We start from the raw sequence: 7537 nt of genomic DNA on the forward strand, positions 1-7537 counted from the left end.
AGCGAGGTCCAGGAAAGGCGCAAAGCTACACACAGAAACACTGTCTTGAAAAACCAGAGAGAGAGAGAGAGAGAGAGAGAGAGAGAGAGAGAGAGAGAGAGAGAGAGAGAGAGAAGAAAGAAAGAAAGAAAGAAAGAAGGAAAGAGAGAGAGAGAGAAAGAAAGAAAGAAAGAAAGAAAGAAAGAAAGAAAGAAAGAAAGAAAGAAAGAAAGAAAGAAAGAAAGAAAGAAAGAAAGAAAGGTAGAACTATTGGCTTCCTACTCTGCATCTTTGATTTTTCAGCTTTTGCCCCAATATCTGACTTTGGGTGATCGCCTGCAGCTTCAAGTGACCATGTTCAGGACTGACTGTGAACATACCTATCTGTCCTGAACCAGACAGTTGGTAGAGGCAGCCTTTGGTGGAAGACAAAGCCTACTAAGCCTTTGTCTCAGTACAGAAAATAAAAAGGAAGCCAGAAGTTGGCCATTTGTATTACTTATCAGTTCCCCTTTATGTATCTGCCTCTCAGGGAAGACTGTGTAATCCTTTTTCCCTCAAATTAATGAGTTTATTGAGGTTAATACAGGAGTATAGGTATGGGATTACTTATGGGAATATGAATAACTCTAATGTGTGGCATCACAAAGGCTTACATTAGAATGGGTGACTCATAAAGACTGGAACTCTGAATGTGTCGGCATGACTTGTTTGCAGCTGAATGAGACAGAGGGTCTCATTTCTTCAGTTCTCCTTAGTTACCACCTATTTAACCTTGGGAGTGGAAGGGCCTTGTTAATCCTGTAAGTTTCAGCCTTCCCAGCCATGGTTTAATTGCTGAGTATTATGAACCTTCATAGAACTTTCTGAGACTTAAGGAAATAGTCCTACCCAGGGAAGAACACACCAGTTGGATACTCACTATCAAATGGTCAGTCCTGAAAACATATGCTAGCTATACAGAATGATTGGTTTACATTTAGGAAATATAAAAATATGGATATATATATATATATCTTAATGCACATATATATGTATATGCATGTAGCAACAATTAATGAAAATAGATGTCATAAATTAGAAGCACAGCAAAGAATAGTGTAGTGAGGGCCTGGAAGGATGAGAAAGAAGAGAAAATAATGCAGTTATAGTCTCAAAAATAATAGAAAATTATTGCATAAAAAGGAAAATTGTTAGACAACATTTCATCCTTTCCTTAAAAATGTTAGTTGTTTCTACAAGTTCACATTCTCCCTTAGAGCTCTGCAAAGGCACTGAAGGCAAACACCAGTCCTGAAGTTCCTGGCGAATCAACCATTTTATGTTGGACCTCTTCTGTAAGCACAGCCCAGTGCTCTATCATGCCCAGTGAATTGGCTGCCAAGCACTACTTCTCTCATGTATATTTTATCAGGAAAAACCCATCCTTCCTTCATCATCTTCCAATGTGTGTGTGAGACCTCTGCTTGTGATAACCAAGCATCCCCAATGCTTCCTGTGAGCCAGTACATCAGGAAATAATTTCTTTCAGGTATCAGTAGATTACATAGCCTGTATTTCAAGGAGGTTTAAGTAAGTGCATGACCTACTTTCCCACTTCTATTGCACTCAGATTGATCTTATCTGTTCTCATAGCCTACAATGCCATGAGCCAAGCTTTGACAGGAGGTTTCATTGATCTTTTGAAAGTCTTTTCTAATTCAAGTAGTTGAGAGACGGAATACTCCCTGACAAAGACAGGCTCTTTTTGCAGGCAATTTTAAGGCTCTCAAAAGAAAGTTCTAGCATGGATTTTCCTTTTCTCTGTATAAAAGGTTGAATCTAAGTGGCATCTTCTGTCACCATTATTCCCAACAGAGAATTACATTCTAATTGTATACAAGTGTACTGAATTTTGGCCTAAGGAATTTTAACAAATGCAGCAGTTTCTTATATGATCTTGATTTTTTTATGTTCCATAAAACTTCTAACTTATGATTAACTCTATTTTCTAGCCTTTTTTTTTTTTTACATCTTTGCACTTCCATTTAGAAAATTCTATGGATTTTACCTCTTAACAAAAATTCATTTAGTCAGAAAACCTTTTTGTGTACTTCATGGGAGAGAACTAATATACATTGAATATCTCAACTCATTGAATTCATTATGTGTAAATTGCATTTGTCATATAAAGAAACAAACATAGATGGTGTGTTTGCAAGTTACTAAAGTATAAATTTGTTAGATGTTGATTTTGGGCTTGTTTTAAGCACAAATCGCATTTTTAAACAAACATTCTTTTACAAAAGATTTTTAGTGTCACAGTGTCAGAGATCTAAGGAATGTCACATTTTATCAAGTGTTGTGGAAGAAGGGATTACAAAGACTTGGGGTGGGGAAATATGGAGAATGAAACCCACAGAGAAAAGTTTTTATTTGTATGATGTAATTAATATTTACTAAGGCACTGTACAAACTCAGGGAGGCAAAAGTGGTTATAATATCCTGGATGAATAAGGGAAGAGCAAGAAGAAGGAGAAATAGAAGAGGAAGAGTAGTAGTTGTAGAAGATAGATCCAAGGTTGGCTGGATTGATAGGGGTAGATAGATGGATGGATTGATAGATAGAGATAGGTGATGGAAAGTTAAATAGATGATAGATAGATAGATTGATAGATAGATAGATAGATAGATAGATAGATAGATAGATAGATGTGTACATACGTACCTACATACTTATATACAGTTTTTCAGTCTATACAATACAGTACTTACTGAGTCCACCAAAGAGAGAGTGTCCCCAGAACATTTGTCCTTTTTTCTATATTGGTCAAAGAACTAGATCTGGGTGAAGAACTCAGAGCATTGGGCTCAGCAGCACAAGGACACCCCATTAAATAATTAGTCTGGAATCTTTTAAGTAAAGTGGAGATGCAGCAACTTGATGTAATGAAATGTAGAAGTGCCTGCAATTGAAAGATCAGAATGAGATGGTTCATTCTAGAATGTTAATCAAGAAAAGTCAGAATAAGGAAAATTAAATATAGGAGGAAGTCTGACAATGTGTGAGAAAAGTCTTTATTTGTTAATGCTTGAGTGATTGGCATTACACATCATCCTTGAAATTTAAAATATAATACAATGGGATCATTCTTTGAGAAATCATTTCCACACTTGATGTAATATTTTCTATTAAGTTCAACTCTCTGAAATCTTGTAAGAAAAACAAACATTATGGATCATGTTTCTGTTAAAAGAAGTAGGAAAGAATTACCGAAGCAGATTTTGGGTTAGTCCAAGCTTCTTGGTAGGAAGTGTTACTCCTATGTTATTTTTGAGACTTGATTTTTCCTAAAAATATCAGCCCAAGTCAAGATTTGAAGTTATATCAGGCCACAACAAGATGCATTATAACGCCATTTATATTATGCTATGTCCATATTCATTGGTTACTCAGATGAGAGCTTGGATCATATGGTGAATGGCACATCCTGGCGTGCATGTATTGAGCATAGTTCGTGTTTTAAATGAAATGTATATAATCCACACAGTTGGTACTCAGGAGGTCAACTTATATCTGTAGATTAAGTCTGTGAGTCCAAGATTTTCTTTTCTTTCTTTCTTTCTTTCTTTCTTTCTTTCTTTTTTTTTTTTTTTTTTTTTTTTTTTTTTTTTTTTTTTTTTTTTTTTTGGTTTTTCGAGACAGGGTTTCTCTGTGTAGCGTTGAGCCATTCCTGGAATTCACTTGGTAGTCCAGGCTGGCCTCAAACTTACAGACATCCGCCTGGGTCTGCCTCCCGAGTGCTGGGATTAAAGGCCTGCAACACCACTGCCCGGCCTGGCTGAGACATTAGTATTCTAAAACATGCAATAACCACAAAGGCTATTTAACTTCTGAAGTGCCTTGGAAATTTTGATCCTTGTAGGAATGTTATATTGGGAAAAGTATGTGATGATTGCTGAAACTGGTTTAATGCTGAAACCTGAACTGTCCACAGGGGCCTGCACAGCACAAATGACCAATAGCCTTAGACCAGGGAAGTGCACGGGGCACAAAGGACAGACTCTCAAAGGCACAATGCCAAGAAGAAACATGGCATTTCAATGACTCACCCTGGAACCTTCCTTGGTGCTTTTTCACTGGTTATTTCCAGTGAATTCCCTTACCTGCATGTCAGAGTAACTTCACTTTTGCCTTTTCCCATGAATTACTCTGGACAAGCAGTTTCTTCAAGCTGGACACACAGCAACCCTCCTCCCATCAAGAATTCTTTCCACTACAGTGAGCTTTTATTAAGAGTGTCATTTATTTGAAACAAAATTCAGCTCAAATTTTTCACAATGCACTTTAGTAATAATATTTTCTAACTTTCAGAACCACAAGAAAACCCTCTAAGGTAGAAATCCATGAGTTGATCATGGAAAGTACCAGGGAAGGGCCAATGAGATGCCCAGCTGGGTGGAAGGAAAGAGCTTACTCCTCCTAATTAGTTCATTTACCTCTATATAAACAGAATGACAGAATGGCATGATGTGTTGTGTATGTTCATTCTCTGTCATATGTATGTATGTATTTCCCCCTCTCAAAATAAGTAAATGGATATATTTTACTATTTTAAATTTGATCGGTAGATTTCCATACACTCATCATATGAAATAATTAATTTTTAAAATAATGAAAAAATCAATGCAGCTCACAAATGTTTGTAACTCCAGTTCTAGAGGAATCCACACCCTCACACAGGCATTCATTAAGGAAAAATACCAATGCATGTAAATTAGTGAATAAACAATTAAATTTTTGTATTTGATAGTGATGTCAGGAGCCCCAGAAGCATCCCACAGAACTAACTAACCTAGGTTCATAGTGAACCACCAACCAGGTAGCTTATATGGGACTGACCTAGGCACTCTGCATATATTTCACTGTTGTATAACTTGGTCTTCTGGTGAGACTCCTAACAGTGGGAGCACAGCTTGTGTCTAATTCCTGCTTTTGGACCCCATTCCTCCTACTGAATTGCTACATCCAGCCTTAATAGAAGAGGTCATGCCTAGTCCCACCACAACTAGATATAACATGGCAGACAGATATTCATAGGAGGCCTGCCCATTTCTGAAGAGAAGAAAGAGGAGGAATGGATGTGGATCAGGAAGAGTGGAGGTGGGTGGAGGGTTGAGAGGAGAGGATGGAGGTGAAATTTTGGTTAGGATGTAAAAACAAAAATAAACAAATAAATAAAAACATTCATTACAAAAGAAGGAAGAATATTGATGTTTATCATATTTAAATTTGAGATACTAAAAAATGTCCCTCAAGGGACATTACCACTTACTCTAACTTTATAATGTGCTTGTATTTGTACAGGGATAGTTAAATCATGCTAGGCATAATTTTGAGCTGGTCTAATACATAATGTGTTTGTCTTGTACTTGGGATAATTATATCATGTTTAGGGATTATTATGACCTGGTTATTTTCCATTTGGAAATTAATTATGATATAAAAAGATATAATTGTGTGTCAAGTTGACATGGGGTGAAGTTGTGATGGCTCTTTTTGGTTGTGAAATTTACTACATCTGCAATTAAGCAAAACCCAAATATTGAGGGGCACACCTGTGAGGTATTTTTGCTTAATTTGAAGAGAGAAGATACACATGTAATCAGATCTTTGCATAAGGAAGACATTCCTTTAATCTAGATATTGATGGAGAAAGAAACACCTTCACCTCAGATGTTTTAAAGCCCCAAAACCCCACCTGTAATCAGCCAGGCCTTGTGCTGGAAGCCCATATAAAGAAATGGAAGAAGGGAGCTTTTGCTCTTTAGCTGCTTGGTCTCACCTTGCTAGCAAGTTCATTCCGTCACTGGCATTGGAGACAACTTCTCTGGCATTCCAGTCTATACTACTGATGGGTGAGACATCAAGTGTAGTGGACTGAGAAACTGCTGGATTCTTGGACTTTGTCATCATAGCCAGCCAATGTTTAAATAGCTGGAGCACAGCCTCTAAGTCATTCTAAAAAAATAGGCTTCTGTATATATAGAAATTCATTCAATAAGGTGTTAGACCAATGGAACCATGACCAATGCACCAGCCAGGTAGAGAACTTTTAGAGTAGTTTGGGTCTCACAACAGCCTTATCTCAGTTATAAATCCACACGGTCACATTCCCTTAACCTGTGTTTTAGGTGATGATTTGATGCTGGCCTACTAGGTTTCTATACCTTCTGGGCAAGAAAGTAAAATAACACAAATCTGAAATTTCTCAAACGGAACACACAGTAATCTAATTAAATGAGTAATTATATGAGATGGAGAGATTCTAGTTTAAGTGAGAAATGAAAAACCAGATATCTTAGCTTCAGTGGGGTAAGACCTGGCACCCCCTCCCACACACACAGGAAGATCAGAGGACAGTAGGTTCTTTTTACCCTTGATGTGAGAGCTCCAGTCTGGAGACCCAGGGGATAACTTTCTTTACACATTAAATCTCTGCCTCACTGTCAGTCTCAGGAGTCAGATCTATTCCAGAGGAGCTTCACCAGAGTAAATCAGTCTCTGGAAGAACTTTCTCAATATGATCTGAGATCTGCTGTGGTAAAAGAGCAGCTTCAACCACATCTCTCCTTTTTTAGTTTTGCACAGAATTACTCTGCACCAGAGACATGTGCCCCTGTTGCAGGCTCCATCCACTCCACCTAGTCATGAGGTTCCTCCCAACATTGCTTATCAGACCATCAAGAGGGATTCCTCATCCTACCTCCACCCCCAGGAGGGTCTTCTCAATTTTTATTACATCAGACTGGCTTAATAGGTGTTGTCAGCCTAGAAGAGATCTAGCAAATTTGTTCCAATCTGACAGTCAGTGACTGGGGCAGGATCCTGAACCTATGAGAGCCCTGAAATGGATGTGTGGTAGCCTAAGACCATAAGCATGCTTGTCCCTACAGTTTTCAATAAACTTCAGTCTTTGGTGGGGAGTGATCCAATCCACCTAATACAGCACACAGGGCTGGGAAGACAAGGGTCTATTATAGGGACTGTGGAGATGGCTCACCCATTAAGAACATTTATTCCTGTCTCAGAAGACTCACAGGACAGACAGCTAACAATCCTTTTTAACTTAAAATGCAGGTGGAATCTGCCCTCACCTGGCCTTTGTGGGAATTGCATGTATGTAGTGGCAAAACACCCATAAGTATAAACAAAAGCGCCACAAAATATCCTAAATTGTCTTGGAGGAAATCAGCTCTGCTGTTCACTTATCACTCATGATAAATTTAAGAAAACCAGAGGCAGATTGCTTTTTACTTCCTGATTTCCTTTATACAAGTTTAATGAGCATTCTCATTTCCTGAGTGGCCTGGAACAATATACTTGTGTTTCCCTTTAATTTGGTCTACATGAAGTTCCCTGAACATGTGTGTACAGTGTACAACATTTTACTCGTAGCTAAATATATGACCTCAAGGATACAATATTTCTAATTTTTCTATTATGTAGTGGGTATCCATGAGGTAGGCTATACACCAACATCTAAGTCGCCATCCCCCTGTGTAGCCCTGAGGCCCA

The 7537-nt window shown here is 38.0% G+C and overlaps 1 protein-coding gene across 25 annotated transcripts in view; it reads left to right on the top strand.

Moving 5' to 3' along the window:
• The window catches only part of LOC143269220 (uncharacterized), a 304878-nt gene that overhangs the window by 55593 nt on the left and 241748 nt on the right, over window positions 1-7537 (top strand). The window lies entirely within an intron of this gene.

This window comes from Peromyscus maniculatus, chromosome 18 (assembly GCF_049852395.1).
Source record: "Peromyscus maniculatus bairdii isolate BWxNUB_F1_BW_parent chromosome 18, HU_Pman_BW_mat_3.1, whole genome shotgun sequence".
NCBI classification, from domain to species: Eukaryota; Metazoa; Chordata; class Mammalia; order Rodentia; family Cricetidae; genus Peromyscus; species Peromyscus maniculatus.